The sequence below is a fragment of the Larus michahellis genome, chromosome 8, assembly GCF_964199755.1.
Source record: "Larus michahellis chromosome 8, bLarMic1.1, whole genome shotgun sequence".
NCBI lineage: Eukaryota > Metazoa > Chordata > Aves > Charadriiformes > Laridae > Larus > Larus michahellis.
The window spans coordinates 53227795-53251066 of record NC_133903.1 but is presented as its reverse complement, the minus strand read 5'-3'; the positions used below and the strand labels follow the sequence as shown (position 1 = coordinate 53251066).

General features: G+C 43.9%; 1 protein-coding gene across 23 annotated transcripts in view; it reads right to left on the bottom strand.

Moving 5' to 3' along the window:
• FGGY (FGGY carbohydrate kinase domain containing) overlaps positions 1-23272 on the bottom strand; it is a 327883-nt gene that overhangs the window by 181195 nt on the left and 123416 nt on the right. For 2 of the 23 annotated variants that reach the window (XM_074596634.1, XM_074596632.1), the window contains exon 1: positions 378-826. The exons of 20 other annotated variants lie outside the window; for them this stretch is intronic. The gene's annotated coding sequence lies outside the window, so the exon portion shown is untranslated. Of the gene's footprint in view, positions 1-377; positions 1141-23272 lie in introns of those variants that run through there. One more of the 23 variants, XM_074596635.1, reaches the window with a different exon arrangement.

The following is a 23272-nucleotide window of genomic DNA, read 5'->3' as shown; positions in this document are numbered from 1 at the left end:
GAGACACACAGGCTTTGTTTTTTAAGGCTATTGATAAATCTATCAGTCTCCCGATTACTGTCCCCCCACCCCCTGAAAACCCCTCTAAAAAAGGAATTTGCTGCCTTAATTGGAAGGAAAAGGGTTTAAAGAATATCCACTGTAAGGTCTCTCTGAAGAAGGAAAGTCCCTGGAGGCAAAACAATAATTGGTTTTGACCTTCCGCAGTTAAGGAGGCGTTGGTAAAGACGAGACTTAAACACAGCCTGACAACTGTGAGTTCCAATCAAATTCAGAAAGAGACGGAAATTGGATAAGCAAATTCCTTTTTGTTCATGACCCCGGTCCCGCTTTCCTTTCCCCCTGCAGCATGACACATCAGAATCTTTCCTGCGTACCATAAATCACTCGCAAGACAGCAGTAGCCTTTGAATAGCTGTCTTATATTACGTCCATATCTTCCAGACAAGCGGTATTAGCAGTTCCCCTGTCTCCTCTGGAACAGCACACACGTTAAGCGCAGTACAAAGGCTCGCTGCAGCGAGGAAGGAAGCAGCGTGATTTCATTGCTGTTTTCAGCCTGGTGTAAATTCCCCCTCTCAGAGTTTGGAAGAACTCTTCACATTAGCACCAGCAGCCGCTTGCCAATTTAACAAAATTTGGTTTTGAATGCAGAAACCCACAATTCTCATTCTGTCAGAAGCTGCAGCTGACAAAATGCTTTCCTTTTTGTAAATTAGAGCTCGTAGGGGACGCTCTTTGCCATTCTCCGCCACTGCTCCGGGAAACGTAATGTTTCCTGTGTTATCTTCTGCATGGCAAATGCATCTTGTCTCGGTGTCCCTGCAAACTCCGGGCACCAGCTGGAGGCACCTACAGGCTTCCCACAGCTTGTGCCTGTCGACACTCATCCTCGCCGCTCAGCACGGCCATGCTGGCCAACCGCCCTCCACCTTGCCAAGGCCTACGCAGGCTCCTCGTGTTATTTGTTACCTGCAAACTCCAGCGATTTTAGGTAAATCACAGAACTTGAACTTCATTTTTCTGATATTTTAAGGCCATCTTAAGTTAATAATGCCTCTAAGGCCCACAGAGCAAAGTTTTCCTTACGATGGCCCTGAATGCAAGCTTACAAATAAAAGAGAAATGGCAAAGACTCACAACACAAAGACCAAATAAAAACTCATGAAGAATCTTTCCACCTTAAATGGCCAGCCAATCTGAGACGGTCACCACTGAAACCCGACTCATGTAATTTGCAGATATGACTCACAAGAGTTGGAGGTCCAAAAGCAACAGGAGCACAGCTTGGAGAGACATCAAGACTTTGGAGACAAAAATTAGTTATTTTTAGGGTCTGATGAGACAGAGGTGAAAGTGTAAGAGGTCTACGGTAAGGTAAGTGTGATGTCCAGGTATTTTCTCAAAGTTGAAACGGTTTCGCTTTCTCCTGGAAAGGAACTGAAAGCTGGGAATGGCTTCATATGGATAGAGTTACATGAATTATGAGCAGTAGGACTGTCCCAGAATGCCCGCTCCACAGGCTTTGACCTTTTCTCAAGTTTTGGGAAAAGCTGCTTCTTACACGTGTCTCCTTCAGCTGAACCCAACCCCTGTTACCATCAGCCATGGCTCTTCCAACCCTTTAGGTGTCATGACAGCTGACTTCTGCTGAGCCTATGGAAAGAACTCAGTCCTAGAAGCGCTCCCTTGCTCTTTTAGGCCAGAAGTGCCCAAAGAGTCAATGTGACATTCAGAGCATGACAGCAAAGCAGAAAATCCCGACAGTATCCAAGCCATGCTGCAGCTGCTGCAAGTCAGCAATGCTTAGACTCTGACCTGGCACCTTCCGTGCTCCCCGAGACCAGGGGCATTGGGCCCGAGCCTGCTCCTAGCGAGCAGCAAACCCCCAGTACACAAAGCGCAACCACGACTGATCTTTGGAAGGACCACGTTTGGACCATGTTTCAGAATCACAGATCTCTACCATTCCCATCCTCCAAGTCTCTGCTACCAAGATGCTTCCCAACCGTGAGGCCTACCCTGTTTCATTCCTATTTAAAAAGATGGGGTTAATTCACTTTGATTTGAGGAACTCTAGCAATGGATGACTCTCCTTCTGGCTCTGAATTTCATTCTGCAGACTCAGTGGAATTCTACGACTGCTCCCGGTTTTTCTCTCCCGTCCTTAGGAAGTGTTACAGACTGTGACCAGGAGGCACAAATTAGGAGGAGACTGAATACTCGTCTATAATAATGTTCAAGCTGTATGTAGGCAATGGAAATTAATACAACTGGAACAGGCTCAGCACTGGCACTTTATGTAGGACAATACGTACCTCCTGAGCTGGGTCATGTACCTAGCACGTCCTTGCTGAAGTGCCAACTTTGCAGAGGAATGCTGACACTTACAGGGGTGCTGCTATGTACTATAGTAGTGCAGAGGCTTCTGCAAAGAGCCAGCAAGGCAGGTTAGCTGGGAGCATATCAAAAGCCTATAAATAACATTCTATAAACAAGGTTCCATAAAAGACCTAAAAATAACAAGAGGGCAGTTGGTCAGTTGTTGGGGGGGGTTAAGTTATTTTATTTATTTATGGAGTTCTACTGAATGGGAATGAAGCTTTAGAGCCAAATAAGAAAAGAGAAAACCCTAATACTCAAACTGCAAGATGCCGTGTGCCTCTAACACCCCTAGAAATCAAAGGTGCTGAGTTTCCATCACAGTGGCACGACTTAACCTAAAACCATGGTCCTAAACCATCGTTGACTATTTACAGTTGTCATTCGACACTTGCTCGGTGTTTGGAAAGGACGATCCTTGACCCCAAGAAGGCTCAATTGAAGTAGTAAGGAATTCTTGCAACTTGTTTTTGTTTCTGCTTCTTGTTTTTAATTTTCATGTTTTGACTTTTTTATGTTTTGTAGCATCTAATAGTGAAACAAGAGGCTTCAGCCATTGATCTCAAAATAGTTTGAAAAAACCCCACCCTGTTTTCAGAAGACAAACCAGAGCCTTAGCACACTGAAGCAATTTATTCAAGCTACCTGGGCAAGTTAGTAGCAGAAAGAGCCCAGTCTCTGCCGTTAGCAAGGCCAGAGTGACTCCTTGATCTTCTCCTGTTTTCAACACTATGAGTTGCACGAAGGGGAGCCCATGATGGCAGGGGTGACATTGGGGCAGGAAATGAGCCAAAACAAGTGTCTTGAGCGTTACTTCCTAACACAGGAGCCGGGTAGAGTTTTCTATCATGATCCTTTAGCTCTCCCTGTTAAGTGCTATAGCGGTTTCTCTTAAGAGGAGGTCAGCTGAGGACCCGAGACAGACAATTTTCACATACTGTTCCAGCATAAGGCCGCAGGAGCGAGCCCAGCAGAGCCTTGCCTTCTGCATGGCACCTCAAGTTTGAGATCTCCTCAGTTATCCATAGGCAGCTGTTCTGGGAAAACACGCCATACTGCTGGGGTGTGAGCATGTCTGCAGAGTCACGCCATGGCACAGAGGCGGCTCTCTTGACTTGGAGGGCACTTTGCCCTGCATATCCTTTTAGGTCACCACATTAGTTTTCAAGGTCTCTTGAGTCCCTCAAATGTACGTTTTAAAGATCATCAAGGCAGAAGCTGCCGTGCTTTCAGTGACACCTCTGTCGAATTATGCTCTCCTCTAAGAGGGGGGCAACCTAGCTTTCCCCTGTCCAGACATCCATGCTATGAGGATGACACACCGCCAGTCACACTGTTCACACCAACTGTGGCAGTAAACTTTATTTCAACTTTGACATTTAGTTCCTGTACGGTGACTCATGACCGCCTATGATGCTCCATTTACGGATGCAAGACTCAAAAGCCAATGCAGAAAAATCAGCGAAGTACAGAAATCAAAAAGAACTATTTGCTGAAACAAGGCACCTCATCATTTTTATATACTGCAGGGAGGAAACAATAGATGAGGACAAGTTCCAGTTGCTATGTCTTTTAGCAGAGAGAAGCTGGCAAGTGATATTTAAAGTACACTTTACTAAGCGTACTTTTACCTAGCATACTTTTTAAAAACAGTCTACCAGTCAATGGTGCCACCAAAGCCATTTAGCGTAATGAAACCATCAGGTCTTCCAGTTTCCAGAGTTCTAGAAAAAAATGGGACCACAAAATTGTTTTAGAGTGCACTGAATGAAACTGCAAGGAATACCACAAGCATAAAACACAACTACCTAAATTCCTTATTTTGTTCAGCCTATTGATAAGCCTTGACTGACTTACAGCGCCTAAGAGAAACTTGTGTGATGAATGACAATTTGTGTCCCTTCTGACCAGGTCTGGGGTTTCTCAGGGGTGCTGGGAGGTGACAGCAGCAAACACGTTCTGTTTCTGAAGGAACAGTGAAGCACGTGGGCCCGGGGCTCCGTCGTTGTCCCAAGGAATCCACCATGGTGAAGCCAGGACATCAACCACAGCTGACCCAGACACAACCAAGTCCCCTCCGCCTGTCCCTTCTAAATTTACTAGCTATGTTCTGCATCTATTTATGTAGCTGGTGCTGAGAGCACACTAGGAAAAAATAATAATTCTTAAAATCCTAAATTAACTTTCTATATGTGGGTGTCTAGAATTACTTCACAGATACCAACTGGGGCAAACATGGATGTATACAAGAAGTTAGCAATTTTGTTTTTGTAGGTATTAGAGATTGTTCTCTTAGGCTGAATGAAGACATCGGGAAGACAAAGTAACACGCAATTTCACAATCAGCATTTACGTAAAATCTACATTATGTACAAACGCATCTTCCAAGGACGTGCTTCACTTTCTCAGAGACTGAAAAGATGCTTCTTTGAAACCTTTAATTTCACAAGGAATACTTCCTCATACCTTCAGTGTACATATGAAACCATGAAACCTCCTTTACAGATGGAGCTGAGCTCTGAGGTCAAAGACAGCTCACAGATTCCCAAAGCAGGATTACTGCCAAGCTCTCGATTACTACTGGTGACTTCACCAGCTGAAGAACAGCCCAGAGTGCCCAAGTTTTCCTTAAGTTTCCACCTATAGGCATAAAATGCATTACCAAACTCCCGCAGCAGAAAATCAGTAAACAGCTAAATGAGGGCATATACGTATCTGCTGCCTGGAAAACGTCCAAGTTAACCTACTCGGAAACCCAACTCTTTTCCCTCATCTTGCATCACAGAATTATTTATTTGCCCAAAGGCAGTTCGAGGCAATTAGTATATTCAAAGGTTGGTATTAAGGCTGCTATTGATAGTGGCGTGGGGAAGAAAATTGCAGCAAACGTCAGTAATCTGAGCATTTTTGGACTAGAACAGTGTTCAGATTAATGAACGTCAATGCTATTTCAAGGTTATGTTTGCTAATATTAGTATGTAGTCAGACATACCAGAGTGCTGCTTTTCTTTTTTTTTTTTTTCCCCCTATTTTTCCTTAAAGCCAAAGTTTTGACTTAAGACAAAATGTAGCCATGGCAGCAGGAGTGGCAGAGGGGATAACACGTTACCACTGAGCTGGCCAAGTCATTTGGATTAGCAGGTTTGGGAAGAAAGAGGTTTTAGTATATTTAATTAACTTGTCTTGGAGTTCTTGATCTTGTTTCAAACCACTCAACCCTTAAGGTCTCTCATGAGTCAACGTTTCTAACCCAAGACTTGCAGGAGAATTTTTGAATGCACCTAAATAGTCCAGGATCTTGCTAGTTTGGGGATGAACTTACACTTCTGAAAGGTGTTTAAAAAAAAAAAAAATTCTCTCCAGAACCTGAGTGCTTGTCAACAGGTGTAGCTAATCATAACTTATTGTTTCACCTAAATATTTTCCAAGGTAAGAGAACAATTGCTTATTCCTATTTCCAGCTGAATGTGTTACCATTTTTTTGCTTCCCCCGAACTTGGAAATAATTTTCTAAGCTCTAAAAAGCCTCAATATTTGTGTTTTATGTAAGCAGCCTGAAAAGGTCAAGCCTAAGCATTTGATAAGAGGAACAAAGCCAAGTTATTAGACACCACTGGAAAAGCAGGCACTAAAATGTTCTCGGGCACACTATTCAAGTGATGCTTATGCAAAGTTATGCCTTTTGTGCCTCAGTCAGACCACCGTGGCAGAGATCATGTCAGTGCTTCCACTGTAAACTTGAAATAGAGTTTACAAATGAGCCCGAAAGCCAAGGAGAAGCTTTGACAAGGGCACATCCATTTCAGAGCAGAGCTGGACCAGAAGCAGCTCGCTCAGTTTCAGTTTTAGCACACACACCGAGCTGGAAATACAAGGTCAGTGATTCAAGCTGGATTTTTCAAACTTGCATGGAGAAGCCTGGGAGAAGTGGCAAATGGTCAGAAGGTCCTCTACACCAGCTACTAGAGTCCTGTGCTCACATTGCAGCCCTCCTGGCGTGGGAGTGAACACACTGCGGTCAGGATTTACAGTGGTAAGGAAAGGGGCGAGAAGATCGTGGATGTTGGCTCTCTTTCTTCCACCTCCCCTCGCCAGGTCCTGTCTAGAGCTCTCTTTTGCTCACCCTGACAAGCCTGGGACGTGTGGCGCAGGAGGATGGGACAGGAATTCCTCTTACACATTTTTTTCCTCCTGAGGGATGAAGTGCTGACACAGAAACATCTTGGCCATGCCTAAACTCCCTTGCTTGAATACAAGCTGGAGCTTCACACAGCCAAGTGGCTGGACCTCATTGCACCTGGACTTCAGGACAGAGCTGGTGTGGGAGCCAGGTCTCCCCTTCTATCGAGGTTCTCCGCCTGGAGGCCAGCTGGGTTGTGGCTAGACACAGCCCACGGAGAAGAGACAGGAGAGCGGTCTCACGAATTCTTCCATTTGATACAGCCTTTGGAGAAGCCTCAGGCACTTGGTATCGCACAAATATTGTAGCAAACCCTGACCTTGCTGCGAAACATCTGTTTAACAAACCACCACTGATATATTTCCAGAAGGAATTATATCATGGAGATATTTTGCTTTTATTTATAGTAAAGCCATTAAAGAATGACAATGTGCCAAAAGTACCGCTCTGGTAGATAGGCTATCACAAGAGCTTTCTTTTCTAAGTGGGAGGAAAAAACAACTCTGCCACAGCTTTGTGTTGTATTTCCAGTCAGAGAGTGACCTGACGGTGACCAACCTACTTAGCTAACATATACTACGCTTTACACAGGTTACACCACACAATCTGCACGTTGCTTATTTGCTACCTAACATTAGTCATTAAATAAATATTAATCTGATAGGTGGGCATCTTAACCGGGCATGCAAAAATGACACCAGATGTAAAGAAACAACTTCTGCATTACACCCACACATGCAGGTAACGCAGAAATGCAAAGGGAGTGTGGGGTACCCCAGTTTGCTACCATCAGAGTAGGTAAAGGTACATCAAAAGAAAGGTACGCAAAAGAAAACATCTCCCTGAATAGTCCACCAGTTTAATACACAGCTTTTTTGTTTGCAGGTAGAAATTTATAATTTGTGGAACTTCAAGTCATTGAGGTTGCTTGATAAACAAACAGGAACTGCTTGACAGATGCTGGGGTAAGGGAGGAAGGGTAGAATGCTTTCTATTGCAATCTCTACAGGTTTTTATAGTATATCACACTGTCCAGGTGCGCCCTGGTAGTCCCTTGAAAATAATCTCTTACATCTTTCACATAAGATCCTTTCCCCATAGAATTTCATCTTATTACATTTTATAGAAATGCAGCCACCTTCCCAAATTCAAATGAGCCTTCAGTTTCTTCAACAACACATCAAGTACGGTACAGATGCTCCAATCTGGGGTCAATTTCAGTTCTTAAAAAACAAATTACTCATAGTACGTGTTCAGCTCATTATCCATGTGGGAGTAAGAGAGTGAGAAGTATTACTGTTTACCCACCTAACTAGCAGATTTCCCCCCTACTGCTGTACTACTTTTCTTCCATTGTGACTCCAAGAAGATAACTTGCAAATGCTCTAGGACCAACTCTGCTAAGAGGTAACCTTCCCAGTTAAACAGCCCCGTGACTATGTATGTATGTATGTATGTATGCGTAACAAGGCATGTATATGTATGCAAGGCCATGCCCTGAATTTGGAATTGTCAATTGGAATCAGATTGCATGAAATTCTCCCCTCGCTGACTTTAAACTCAGGATTTCACGCTGGGTACTGAAAAATTCTTTATTCTGCTATTTTCAACGCCCTGAACTGTCCAGTTTGCCATAAAGACCATTAAAAACTGTGATAAAGCCAAAGGGGCACTGGAACATATGGTTACCTTCAACTAGTCCAAATAACAAAGACCCCCCCCCCCCCGCCAAGATCTGTTGCAGAGAGGCAACATTAGGGAAATATCTGGCAAGAGCACCACATTTTTGTCTGGATGACTCTAGAAGAACCAGGTGAAAGGAAGCAGTGGCAGCCTGCTCTGTGACTGTTGAGATGACTGTGATACAACGTGCAAATGGGAGAGTGCTCTGGAAAGGACCTTAGTTCTGCCCGATAGACAGGCAATCCATAACTTCAGGTATTTTAAAGACCAAGTTGCTGGAAATGAATACTATGCAGCTATCACAAGCTAAGTCTTCAAGGTATTTAGCAGATTTTTCAGAGAATCTAAGTCATCTCTGAATCACTGAGAGATTCACCATCTAAATTCCTCTAGGGCATTCTGGAGGATAAGCCCTTCAATACTATGCATTTGACAGGAGTTTTGCTGTTAACAACATTAAAAAGCAAATATTGTCCCTATTTTACATCACAAAATCTCACTTGAGTTTAAAATTTTCCTCTAACCCATCCTCCACTATTTTCAAACTGAAACAGTCTTACTTTTATCCAAAGCTAATTGAGCTACTGAACAATTTACTAAAAGCTGGACCTAGTGTGACCACAGAAGCAGTTTCACACCAGGAAGGACTCTCTCCTCCTGTTTGATAGTGGGTGCGTCTCACCTTCTGTCACCAATATTTCCACGGCACGCACCAAGCACCGAGTCCTGGTCTCCCATTGAGTATTAAACCGCTCACCACCCCGGGATGCCTGCCAGTGCCTGCAGCTGGACCAGAAGCTCATGGACAAGCCCAGCAATCGCCCATACACAGGTCTGCACGTTAGTCTTGCTGGAGACACTGGTAACAACCCAGCATCCCACTCCGCAGACTCTGTACCATGAACACCTCCATGGTGAACACCTCTGTCACCACACAGAGAGGCTTTGTAGAGCAGGAGGAAAATGGTCTGCTGTGGATAGTGCAGACTTTTGTCCAGCTCTGGCTTTTAAAACAGGAACAGCAGCGTTTCCTCGTCGGTGTGTGATGCCACTCCTTCCCATGCGCAAGCGTGGAATTTGTGGACATGGTGGGAGATGAACGTTAATCTCAGTGCATGTCTCTCATCTTACTGCCTTTTAAAACCTAGATGAAGACTGTGCTGTTACTGTTCTCCTGCCTTTAAACAAGCCCTTTCATTTTGATGCCTTGTGCAGGGCTTTTTGTTTTGCCTTTGGCTTCCTTTTGACTTTGATTCTTTTGCGAGAGTTTTTATCCCCCTTCTAGATGTCCCGCCCACTCAGCATCACTTGAAATGAAAAGATTAGATGTCAGCTCGTCTCCAAGTACAGAATAAAAGAGAACAACAAATTCTACCAAGGGTCTTGCTCAGACTGTAAAAATAAAAGATGAGTTTGTATTGGCAAAGGCCTCTCTTGATCTGTTAATATCAAGGAAGACAAAATTATCTGTGTTCTTTGTGAAGCAGCAGTTGTTTTAGTGGGGAAGGAAGCCAAGACAGCTGTTAGATAGTTCAGTACAAAATACTGACAGTGACACACCAACAACAACACCAGCACTGAGGGACTCGGCCAAACCGCCAAAACACCAAATATTATTAATGCTTCTGCTTTTAAAAAGTTTGACAAACTGCAATAATTTAACATTTTCAGAGTGAAAGATGACTTTTTAGTTCATCTTGGCCTACTGTGCTTAAAGGATACTGCAGAAAGGGCAGCAAAATCCCTCAGATACAAAAGACAGTGTGGAGAACAAGGAAGCAGGTCTTGGTCAGCGGTCAAGATGAAGTGGGGAAGGAGCCGTCCATGTTTGGTTTGGATGCAGGACTTTACTCCTTTGAGGAAGGAGAGGCCGTGAGATTTCAACAGCTTTTGAGGTGTCCTCAGCTTAAGCTACTTGAACAAATGGCTTTGTCCACATGACCTGCAGCATACCCAACCCCATGACAACGGATTATGAAATCATTTTTTCCACTTCCTTCAGGCAGGATGAAAGACGGCGTGCACTGCGGTCAGGAGCAAACCGGAGGTTCCTGACTGGGACCCTGCTCTCACCCTGTCATCTTGCTCTGGTGACTTGACCTCTCCTGAACATCATTTTCTCCGTTTGTTCTTACTTCCCAGGAAGGTTTTATTTCCAGACCTTCAAGGCTTTCAGATAGAGCTAATATCTAAATACAAGGAATTTAATTCTGCTTCCAGTCACCTGTCTCATACACACCACCAGGAGTAAATAGAGTTGAACCCATATAGCTACAGATAAGCTTCATGTTGTGCTCAGCAACAGAGATGCTAGGGAGCAAAATCTGGCCCATCAGCATGAGCTCCAGCCACCAGTGCAATACAAGCTGTTGAAGACTGCAATAAACTTGCTCTCTGGCCTCCTTTGGAAGGTTTCATGTCCAATTTCTCCCCTTCCAGGCCCCCTGTGTCCTCTGGAAAAGCTTTCTTTTACTCAACTACACCCTTCTACACGGCACTCTACTTTTCTCTCCAGCTGCACCTTCAAAGCTTTGCTAACTCCAATTACTGTCTAAATTGCATTTATGGGAAAAAAAAAAGTCGTTTTCTTTGAGTGCAAAATTACATGTTGGCTGTTTTCTTATGGATTTGGATCATAAGAGAACTTAGAGAAACAAAATACAAACTTACAGCCCAGCTTGGCTGGAAGTAACAGCCTTTGTCCTGCATCAATGGATGTAGTAGAGAATGGAGCATGATACATTTTTTATAATAACAAGACCCCACAGGTCTGATGGAAATCAAAGTCCTTCACCCCACCAACTGAAAGCTCCCACTTACGCTGTGGGCCTCTTCCAAAAGGGAGCTCAGCCCTAGATCTCCCGAAACACTCATTGCTTATACTTGTGGAGAAATTATAATGAACACCCTTTTCACAGCACCACTGACTTCTGCAACCTTTTCCCCCCTCTCTTTTTTTATAAGGGATGCATCACACCCTAAATTCTGCAACAGATGTTCTTTACAAGGCAAGAACAACTTACAATGAGTGTTTTGTGAATAGGGAACTCATACTTTTCAAACCCCTGGTTTTGCATGTGTATGCAGCTCGCCTGCAGCAAGCACAGTCAGACTCAGTGAAAATTCCCGAGATCCTCTGACCTACGAGTGGGAACTTTCCCAAGACAGAAGTGGATCTGACAAGTCAGCAAGTAAAGAGAGATAATTTTTAGAATCTGAAAGTCAGTAGAAATACTTAAATATCCACAGCAAAATTCACTTTCAGTGTACGTTATCTCATATTTCAGGTTTATGCTGTGATTCAGCAACGTTTTTACTCAGGGAGCAGATCCTTTTTACTCACCAGATTGAAGATAACCTTGCCAAATGGGAACTTTTATGAAGCTGCCCACTGAATTCACGGGAGGTGAAAGTAAAATTGCGGTTCTAACAGCAACATCCCCTGTCAAAGTCTTTGGCATTTTATACATAAAAAAACTTTTCTGCAACTTCTCTTAGCATTTTCAACAGCTGGATATTATACTGTATTCATAGGCAGGTCCAAATATAAATAGTAGTTTCTCTACTGACCCACATACTTGGCCTATATTCAGAGTCTTTTAAGATGTTTCCATTAGCTGCACAACAGTGTCAGGTATTTCTCCAGTGTAATCTTATTTATGAGGTCCTGGTTCCCAGAACAAAACAGGACTAGATCAACTGGAGTCGGGCTCTTTGCTCGCAGTTGAAAGGCTGGTTTCCTCCTGTCCTCCGTATCTTTATCCTCAGTATCTTTCATGGCCACATTTTCGGTTCTTATTTCCAGTTCTTATTGTCTGTCTGCCTCCTCCCTGGCTACTCTCCAGTGCTTCTGCTTCCAGCTTCCCTGGACAATCCCCTCTGCCCACAATGCTGAATTTCAGCCTAGCTGGCAAATGATTGTTTCCTTGGAGGTAATGGTTCCTTTTTTACCATTTTTTTTCCAAAAAATAACTTGACTGCTTTTTTACATCTACTCTGAATGAAGAAAAATTGTCAACACCTCTGGATTCAGGGTTATATGAAGGAAAGAAGACCGAAGGAGATGAAAAGCCACAGCTGATGGGGGAAAGTGGGAAAATAAAAATCAAGGAAGGAAGCTAGTAGAAGCTGAGGCACATGGCTCCACAATTACTATTTTTTAATATTTTATAACTTCATTTACTGTACTCCTGACTCATCTGGTCTGTGAAATCCCCAGTCCAGAGAAATCAGAGTAACCAAATTAATCTAAGTACAAAAAACATGGCTCAAATCCTCTGGCCTTTATCTGGGGAAGTCTTTTATTGGAACTTTCAGCTGGAAAGAGACTGCAAGAATTTGTGGCCGTGGAGCATGCAGTTACAATAAATATATAATTCATCATGGAGAGGTTTGTTAAAACCGTTAGGAATAAAATAAATGTTCTTCTTTCCTATTGAAAAGAGATGTCAGTTTTTCTCTGACGATTACTCAAAGGGCTAGCCAGGCAGAATAAAGGCTTATTACATTAGAAAGCATATAGAGCCCTTTTATGAACTCTGGCTGCAGCCATTCTCTTTGTGAGACTCTTTGTTTCAATTTGTTTTTCAGCAGCTGTATCTGATCTGTATCTTGCACACTTTCATCCTGTGACAAAACACAGCTGCAAAGTGACTAGAAGTTCCTCATCTGTCCCCTCTGCGTGTTCTCACAGATGGGAGAGGTACCTATGAGAAGCACCAAAACCAATTTACGGGTGTTAAATCCGATAAATAATTTTACATTGAGTCACAAGGTCTGGCTATCTCTCTGCTCATCTTTCTTGGAAATATGAATGATAGGACCGTATCACGAAAGACATCAAAGTTCACCAGTATAAAATGAAGGCAATTACTGGCGTAACAGAGTGACTGGGATTGCAACCCCTTGAAAACGAGGTTTTAGGGCAGAAATACTTTGTTTTCAAATGCAAAATAGAAAACTCATCATTATGTGTTTAATCTAAACCTTATACTCCGAAAAATCCTTGAGACTCACACAGGAGTGGCAAGAACACAACCGATGCACAACTTCAAGCCTCTCCTTTCCTGATTTACAAAGGCATTACCATAGTTGAGATATTGCAGAGTCCCACTGTATAAAATGTGCATGTTAATACTCCATTTGACAAAGCTGTCTCAAGAGAAAACTGTATTTCTGTAAATGCACCCCTACGTCTTCCCTACCATCCCTTACTCCCTACCGTTTCCCGAGTGCCACCCTTCACAAGCTGAGGAGAAGAGGAGACATTTGTAAGCCTGATGGGGGAACGCAGAAGACATCATGCAGGAGCAGGCTGATTTTACACAGGAGGGTTGCAATGAATTCAATGCATTCCTCTGGGACACCAGAGGAAGAGACATGAATATCCCAGGACTGCTAGACTTGCCCTCTCCCCCAAAGTATTCCCTCTCTTGAAGTTTCCTGGTTTCTTGAAGCACATCCTCCTGAGGTCGATCCTCCATCCACAGGAGCTGCTCACCGCAGATGGGTTACTGCATTCCAACCCTGCAAAAAGACCACTAGAAACGCTCTTGTGGAGCCCTCTCCTTCCCGGCCCAGGTACTACTGGCCAAGGGCTGCTGAAGAATCAATCCCACAGCTGCCAATTGTGATTTACAAAGAGGGAGCTAAAATGATACACTAATGACTGCGACTCTTACCACTAATTACCACTTATTCAGGCACTAATGGACTTCAATGGCCGACGAAAGTCAAATGTAAAAGCCTTTGCAATTTGAAAAGAACCATTTTAATTTATTAAACATTGTGGATCTCAGGCACTGATAATGGTAAACATGCCCACATTTCTCTCCACAGTGCAAAAAGGAGTGCACGCAGCAACACCAGCCGCACCTGCCTGACCGGCCGCGTTTGACCCAGACTGCACCCACGCATTTTACTGGTATACTTACTTTGAGTTTAAATACAACCAGCAAAAATAGCAGACTGACAAACACCTTACAGTGGATCCAGTTCTCAGTTATGGTTGGGGTTTTTTTAATCTAAGAATTAAGCTCTTCATGGAGGAAAACCAGCTGCGATACTTATACGGGGCAAGACAAGAAATGCACGATGAGCAATCAGGAGACCTTGTTACTGAGAGGGAAATCTCCATGACACTCTGCTGCTGCTCTGTGACGACAGAGATGGTTCTTTGGAGACTCTAGTACTGATGTACTTCCAGAAATCCCACTGAAAGAAAGAGGAGTTTCACACTCATCAGGAACAGCACAGGCATCAGCAGACAGTACAGGAGGATACACAACATCTCGATCGTTCATGATTTTCTTTGGGTTAGACAGTTTTCATCCCCTGCTTTTGTTTTACTGTTCCAGTACACTGCTTTCCATTTGGTGCACTGTTTGAGATAAAATTTATTGTTAAACTGATTCTAGCGGAGACCTGGCAGCACTAGAGGGCAAGTCCTGCCGCTTTGTTTCACCAGAGAAGGAATTCAAATGCTGGGTGGGAAACAAGCTGAGCCCTGATAGCGTCCACGGAACAGGACCAGATTAGATAGTGACCCCTATTTCAGATATCACATTGGGATCACTTTCTATTGCTTTCATCATTTCTGTTTGCATCTTTGCATCTTTCTAACAGGACTTTGAAGCTGAGGAGGCCTCATGTCCCACAGAACTGCCAGCAGCCTCAAGAGAAACGACAGTACGTGAGAAAGAAGACAGTAACACAACCTTGTTCCCTTCCAGTTTTGCACCCAAGACTAATAAAATATGCCTTCTTTTGAAGATACCAGTTCAGATCCAGTCAGCTGGGTAGTAACACTTAAAGGCTTTACTGGAAGTAGCCAAAAAATGGGACTTTTATCCCATGGAAGATTCTGACACTGACATTTGTTTTTCTGCTAGTGAGACAGAAAAGCAAAATATCTAATATTTTGCAGAATGGAAAGTCTGAGTTATTTTTAGCTGAAAGGATCAAAATTAGTCCATTAAGAATTTCTACCTGATAATGTCAAACCATTCATATCTATAATTAATCTTTAATATTGCAGTAATTTTTAGAAGCTAAAAAGAGCTAAACTCTGAAACAAGGAGTCAAAATGAAAGTCACTATTTCAATCTCAAGTAATAGAAATGTTTCCGTTGAAAGCTTCATCAAGATGAACTTCCCCCCAAATGCTAATTCTGCCAAAACAGCATTTTCCAAAAGAAATTCATTCTGTTCAAATTAAGAAAAAACCCCACAACACAAAACAAAAACCTGAAAACACAGAACCTGGCCGCCTGGCAGCTTCAACCTCTCTAAAAATAACCAAGCCAAGCCAAATCCACCCACCTTCCCTCTCCATCACAAACGTTACCTCTCGCAATTTGATTACAAACCTCAGGGCACGCTGCGGTTTTGCTTCAAGCCGTAGGTCCTGGAGTCAGGCCGATTACAGGAACACCCCATGGCCTGCCTACGCTGGAAGGGCTTTTCTCAGGAAGAATTTGCTCAGACAGAAATACCAGTCGATCTGTCTTGGCAAACAGCTACGATGGACACCGTAGAGCAGAATAAGCTCTTTCGCCAGACGGACTGGTTTGAAGGTAGAAGCCCATTCCCAGCACAGCGTCTGGCAGCACAGCTGCTGCTGGGAGGTATGACTTCTTCCACTCTCTTGATGGACACAGCTGTGCCAGTAGAGCTTTCTAGTGTACATCGCAGCTCGCACTGAAGTGAGTCTCTTGCTTAAAGGACTGAATTTTAAACCTATCTAATAACATTTTGGGATCTGAGCTGTGAATTTTTCATTTGCGGGGTTGACAGAATGCACTAGTTTAATTAAGAAACTGAATGAAGTCAAATGAAAAAGGAGCACCATTTCCAGAAACTGATTTAAATACTCCTTTGAAAATTATTAATCATGTATTTAAAGTTCAACTTTTTACTTACTGAACACTTTCCATTTCTACACAAAAGTCACACTTGGATATTCCTCCACATTTGAGGAACTGAACTTTACCTTATCATTTAGAGTTGTGCAAAATCTTCAAAATTATTTTGATTTGGTAGCTTTTACATTCACTTCGCACCCACTTTTCACGGGTGTGATTGACTTTAGTAAGAGGGAAAGCAAGGGAAAAAAGGGAGATCTGTGTTCCACACTTTGTTAGGCTGTAGCAGGCCAGGAAAGACAAGAAGAGAGCGCCGATGTTCCTCAAGTGCTATACATTTGCAGGGAGGAGGTCTAGGGGAGGAGAGACATCAGGTAACCACTCTGTTGAAAAGAAAGGTGTTTCCGGGTCACCAAAAATTCCAGAATTACTCCCAGTTTTCTCCAGTCTTCTTTTCCACTGCAAAGACCAAAACCTGCCCTGTCAGATGCCAACCAAGCTGTTACTTGTTTTGTTTTGCAGGTTGCTAAGACACAGGGCTGTTTTTGCTTACTTGCCTCCCTTGGGCTATTTCACAACACTTTGTAATATACACTGCTCTTTTTTGTTGCACATCTGGTTTCGATTTTACGTTTCAGAACCCCCTCTGAAAACTGAGATATTAGTTTTTCATATCTATCATCTAGACAAAGTGCATCAGCCTGTCAAACTGAGTGCACCGGTGAGACACATTTAACCCTCTCAAGTAACTCTCAAGTTACCCTCCAAAATGCTATTTTCATTTGTTGTCGAGTTCAGACAGTGGAAGTAGGTCAAGTATTTTGTCTAATTTGCTGTGTGAAATTAGCTGCAACCACCATTAAATTTTAGGTATGAAATAAAACTGCCCATTTGTTGAAGACATTACATTGGATAGGAAACCCTCACGCCTCGCAAATGCCAGCAGAGTCATGCAGTGGATTAATTGATCATCACCCCAGCAGATGCTTGACAACTTCTCCCAAAGCTTCTAGTCTTTCATTTTCGTTGGAAGCCACTAGTCACAGAAAAGCAACTAACTAGCACGGAGCGGGGTTCTCCTGTGTCTTTGAAAAAGGGTGTTACTGGATGGCAGAACAACCCAGCTTGTACTTTGGGACGGCTGCAAACACGTCCTTCAGTCATAGAATCATAGAATCATAGGCTTGGAAGGGACCTCTGGAGATCATCTAGTCCAGTCCCAGCATGGCAGATGGCCACGTTGAGATACCAGTGCCTCCAGCTGCAGGTAGGTCAGACCCAGGTCTCACAACCCGTCGTCATGGTTCATGGGCTCACGAAGAGTTTTTCCACAGCACTGATCCACATACAAACAAACTGATGGGGATAACACATGTTCCTGCTCTGCTGATATCTCTAAATTAAATGATCCTTACCTAAGTCCTCTCCCAAAGCCATTGTCCGTACTCTGCAAGCAAAGCTCTGACAGAGAGGAGGCGGGCAGAGCTAGCAGCATTTCCTTAATCTTCACCCATCTGGTCCCAGCATCATTTAAAGTTGCAATTAAAATTTATATCACTAGGCTAAGGTCACTCAGAAAACGTTTGCCAAGAACTACATACACTTGACACCCTGCAGAGAAAAGAAACTCTCTGCTTTATCCTGATAGTTTGCTCCCACGACCACCCCACGGATTTGTCTCTGTGCCCTTCTTAAGCCACCCTGGTGACTACCTGATGCTGTAGAATTGTATCTCTACAACTAAAGACTACGTTTCTCTTCATTTTTGGAAGGGATAAAGTCTGTTCCAATCAAGTAATTCTAATCAAATTAAGCAAAGCTGGACCTCAGCCTATCAGGTTGGAAAACCAGAGAAGCTTTGTACAACGTTGTTTCTTGTCTCTATACAGGTCTAAACATATGGCCAGCATTCAGAAACAACGCAAACAAAGCCCTGCTCCCTCTCTGGGCCTTCAAACACATCCGTATCGGTTCCCCTCCCGCTTGGTGTTAACTTCCTCTTGTGTTTGCTCACAAGCTGCTTCCCAGTCCTCTTCCCCCACTTTTCATGTAAAAATACTCCAGGGAATCCTCCTTTCTCAGTAGGACACAGGTTCGAGCAGGTTTCACAGCTCCTGTGCAAGGCCAGGGCAATTCACTCTTCTGGCCCTGCAGGTTCTGGCATGTGGTCCTCTCCAGCAGCACCAGTGCCAGGGAAGTCCTCAAGCACAGCAAGTTTGAACGACATAAGTCCTTCTGAGCATCACCAAAACTATCATTTAGAAAAAAATACCAGCCAGGAAAGCCAGGTCTGGCACCTGCGCTTTGTGCTGGACAAGGTGCAGGCTGCCACAGATGGTCTGCTGCAGAGCTGGGGCCACCAGGGCAGGACTCGCAGGTGGAAAGAGTAAGGTCTTCCACAGGACATCCACCCTCTTCAGCAATACCAGACCAAGTCTCAATCCACAAGCTTCACCTTGCAAACCTTAAGTGAATATACAATTTAAGGTCTGATTTTCACCCTTCTCATGAGACCTATCCCAGCAGTTCCCCAGAGAAGCTGTGGCTGCCCCATCCCTGGAGGTGTTCAAGGCCAGGTTGGATGGGGCTTGGAGCAACCTGGGCTGGTGGGGATGTCCCTGCCCAGGGCAGGGGTTGGAACTACATGACCTTTAGAACCATCCTGTGACTCACTCTGAAAAAGTAATTGATGCCACAGAGGCTCATACCATTAAAAATGAAATTTGGAGACTCCCAAATATTTCTCTCGTAGAAAGGACAGACTGCCCTTTCCTAAACAGAAGAGTACTGGAAGACGGTACCAGAGGAGCACTCCACCATGGAGGGGCTATAGGTTTCTAAGACTGCACAGACTCCAAATCTTGGAGATTTTAGAGACCTGCCAAGCTCAAGATATGGCGCTAGTGGCTGTACCTCAAGGTAACATCTTGGTGCCGAGGGGTTTCCTTCCTGACAGGGCATTGAAAGCAGCTCAGGAGACAAAGGGAGATGCCTGAAGGGCAGCTGGGCAGCATAGCGTGGGATCTTCTCTACCCAACCTTCTCCCACCTGCTGCCAGACATAGCAGAAGTCTGCAGAGCATGGAGTTCCTCTCAGGACGGTGCATAGTGAGCCTGGGGCATGGCCGCAACCTCTCCTCCATATGGGACACTCAGGGGTTGGGCTGGGACTAATCGCTGTAGGGTCTCTGTGATCCACATAATCACAGGCATTGTGGTCCTGCGGTGCAGCAGAGATTGAGAGTGTATGGGACAAAAAGCCTGAGGAAAAACCTCATGATAAAGCATACGGTTGGTCTCGTCATTACCCTGACAGAGCTTTTTAGATGCTCTGGGGGCAAAAGACTAAACAAAGGTATTAACAGCGGTAAACCACATCTTTCCATCTCTTTGCATCAAATCTAAACCAACCCAATGCTTGGAGCCCTCACATCCAATTTCCCCCCCCTCCCTTTTTTCTTTTGGTGTGGTCAGGCTTTCCCCCCACACAGCCTCCCGCCAGTTCAGCCCTGGAACGATTCAGGCAGCTCCCTCCACCCAGCGAGAGTCCTGCCCAAAACGCTGTCCTCCTGCCGGCGTGAGCTCACCGTGACCTTTCAGCAAAGCACAGCCCTTCGTTCCTCCTCGTGTTTAGAGAGACTTGTGGAGCAGTGCCTTTTTTTTTCAGCTTAACCAATTAATAACTCTTCCCACAAGGCGAAGCAGTGCTGGGTGCTGCACCGGCTTCGGGCAAGTGGCTTGTCCTGATTGATGGATGGTGGGTAAAGAGAGGGTTAAGAATATCATGGAGCAGTGGGGGCATGAGAGAGCTTGGTCTGGAAGCAGTTTAAGTAACCTAAGGAGAATCTGATACAGACCAAAGACACACAAGTACAGATGCATTTAATAGAAGCCTCTCTCTGCTCGAGATCTACAGCTGAGACTCATGCAGCAAAATGTGCTGTTTGGAACACACTGTGCTCCAACTGCGATGGCTACGGGAGGAATCGGAGCCAGTATTATGTGCTGGTGCTCTTAAGGACTGAATGTTCACTCAGCACACACGTTTGGGGAATGTATATTTATGCATACATTTTGGGATGCGGCACATCCCATCGCGAACTTGGACAGCAGCTTGCTCTTCCATCTAAGAATTTGTCTATTAAGAAATCCCAGTATTGTGTAAGGGTGCAGCCCGATGTGCTGTTCCAGCAGCAGCTGAGCCAGGTTAAGAGGTGACCACCTCCGGCCTGCCCACAGCTGTTTATCCACTGCCCCCCATTAGGAGTTACCACCCTTTTCCATGAGCCACATAACCACATGTGCGGACACTCCCAAATCTGGCTCTGTCAGAATGATCCAGCTTAGCTTAAATACTTTTTAGTAGGTTTATTGTTTTGGTTTTTGTTTGGGGTTTTTTTGGTTGGGTTTGTTTTTTTTTTTTAGCTAGCTCATCTTGAGAGTGATAGTTTCTTGACTCGGTTCAGCTGCAACTGGAACAGCATCTCTGACCATGCTCCAATAAAACTAACTGTTGCAAAATTGCATGTCAGTCTCTTCAGTCAAAGCCTGTAAGACTCACCTAAAGATAATGTATTTAATATTAATTCCCTAAACATTCTTTTGTTCACTATCTCGCTGTTTCCTAGGTATTACTGGAAATTTAAATACCTCGCGGTGAACGGATCACTTTTGTTTGCAGGAGTCTGTGTCGTCCACCACCTTATTTAAGGAGATCTAAGATAATCAACACTCTGAAGAAACCATCACAAAAAACCCCTCCACTGCCTCCCTCTTCCAGAGAATTTATAGTTTCTCTTAGGTGCAGAACTGCAAGAATCCAGTAAGTCACTGGGGAACTTTAACAGAGACTGTCAATGCATTTACACTATTAGCATTATTACTTTATTTCATTTTCAGTTCTTGGCACATGGGATGTAGAAGACTTCTCAAGCTTGGGCCTCACATAGCTGTGCCAGGAGGCGAGAAAGGTAGTTTGGGGAGACAAAAATACTTGCTTCGCTGACCTCTGTGTTTGGCTCCTAACTGGGTTTGATTTGTATTCACGGCCGTGCATGTACTCTCAGGGAACACACATAACTCAGGCCAATTGTACGAGATTGGAGTACAAAGAGAAGCCCTACTTAGGCTCTGACATTTAGCAAGCCAAGAGGTTTGAAAATGGAGCCAAGTCAATTGCCTGGCTTGGCTGTATGAACCAAAACACAAGCCTCGCCACTGGAATTGATTATATACACATGAAAAGAAAATACATAAAATGATACATAAGGTTCTTGTAACCTCCAAAAACTGATGCCAGAATATGCTCATTGGCTTGGTCCTTCCCTGGCTCAACACCACAACTGAGCACAGAGCTCAGCCGAGGCCGGGCTCAAGTTTTCATCAGATTAACTCTTCAGCTCAGGTCAAGACATCCCTTTTCGCGTGCTCTAAGATCTAAGTTTTCTCTCAAGCCCCCGGGGAAAGTGGTAGCTCGCTATATGAATACAGGATTTATAGCCCTTAAAGCTGGTGCAAAAGGTGCTACAGCTGCCCACAAGAGGAAACTAAATTGAATTAAATGAGATTAGGAATCTACACAACAGAGTAGCCAGGAGACTGCTTATGCAAAATGCAAAATAATTCATAAGCCAGCCTCACATATAGGGTATTTTCCCTCTGCTACAGATCCCATTTATCTCTCAACACAAACTGGGGTCTTTTGCTATGCATTTCTTAGTTTAATTACACTTAATAATTTAGTTAGGAAGCTCAATCCATACAGACTACTACATTGATTTAAACAAAAACCAGCAGGCACTGAAATGTTACATTTCTTGGAAGAATATGAGTTATTAATAATATTCTTTCCAATGCAAATATTTGTGCCTTTCTGTTTTGTCTCACTATTCTCCAGATACGATTAACTACCAAAGCAACACCTAACACTTTCAGGAAGGGCTTGAAAGGAGACCTTCTTCTTTACCAAATTTTACTACAATAACAGGGAGCCTCAACTTTTCCCTGGAAATGAGCAGAGCTAACAAGATGTTAAGTGTTTTCCAGTAACCCTTGTGCCAGGTGCTATTGGGAGCTTTCCGAAATGATCACTAAAGAGATTCTCTGAAAAATGAATCAAGCCTTTATCCAAAGACCTCAAAAACTGAATCACCTTGACTAGGTTTGCTTGTGGACAAGCACCTTTTCTTTCTGAAACACCAAAGCCAAGGGCTTGAAGTAAACAAAATTTTCCTGAAGGATGTAGTGAAGCAAAGGGTAACATTGCAGAAGCCAGTAATTAGTATGGTCCCTGTTGGATAGGTTTGTAATCCCCAGAGTTACTTGGCAGTAGTCCTACCCTTAGCATCTCTCTAGCAGGAGTGAGAACATGTGGTCGTGTCGGCCATTAAGAGTCTGCTTTCTGCAATAGTGGAGTCCAACACTCGGGTATATCGTATCTTCTTCTAAGGAACACGCTGATCTTCTGCCAGCTAATACAGGTAAAATGGTCTCATCTTTAGGGTTAGACAGAGTAAAGACTCATTATAATCTCACACCTAGTACTCTGTGTACCTTCAGCCCAAGCTTGCTGTCTTTTCTCACATTTGTCTGCTGGCCACATCACTCTTCAGCCATGAATCAGCAATACAGTAACCTGCCATGACGCTGCAGAACGCTCTCCTGCTCTCCCAACCACTCCCAAGTTTTCATTCATCCCCTTGATTAAAACTTAATCTGCATTTTCACTAGAAAACTGCAACTCATGTGATGGGGGAAGGTATCACTTCCATTGGATGTATCCCCTAGGCCAGTTCCAGGTGGTGCAAAGCTACCTAAGTTATTCTGGGAAATCTCAAACAGCTCTGGGAGACACCTCTCTGCCCACCAAAAACTATCTCAGTGAGTAACAAACCCCACTGGGACTGTAAGCCATAGGGCTCCCATCCGCTCAGGTATTTCATTGTTGATTGCTTTATGCATTTCCATTCAAAATACCTCAATGGAATTAATGACAAAATGGATCAAAAAACCCCACCAAACTTTGATGAAATAAAGAACTGTGAGAAAACCAGTCACTCCAGAGGCAAGCTATATCCAACACAGGCTGTTTCTCTTCCTTCAAACACCTGCTTACTTTTCAAAAGCAAAGCCAACACAAGGAGAACCTCCTCTTCACAGCTGTTACA